Source organism: Cephus cinctus, unplaced genomic scaffold (genome assembly GCF_000341935.2).
Source record: "Cephus cinctus unplaced genomic scaffold, Ccin1 Ccin1_scaffold0499, whole genome shotgun sequence".
NCBI lineage: Eukaryota > Metazoa > Arthropoda > Insecta > Hymenoptera > Cephidae > Cephus > Cephus cinctus.
The window spans coordinates 3004-3348 of NW_014333169.1; positions in this window are offsets into that span (position 1 = coordinate 3004).

Genomic DNA, 345 nt, shown 5'->3' on the forward strand with positions numbered 1-345 from the left:
TTTCGAAAGAGTTTACTGTTGTAAAGTGGCATAGACATCGATCACAGAGTTTAGTATAACCTTTATGTTTCGTAATTTGTGATTTCAGTAAACGGAATAGATTTCGAATCCAAGCAAAGTGATAAACACTACCGTCTTCCATGTCTACGTCATCTCCATTCGAATAAATTTTTATTTCTAACATGAGTAAATGAATCGCTTCCTTGTTTGACTTTTGCTGACTTAGATAAATTGGTACTATCTCATGACCAGTATCATACTCTATACCGTAAACGTTAATTACCAAATCATTCATCTTCTCGAATTTCGAAATGTCCTTTAAGCCAATCGGAAAATTTAAACCTT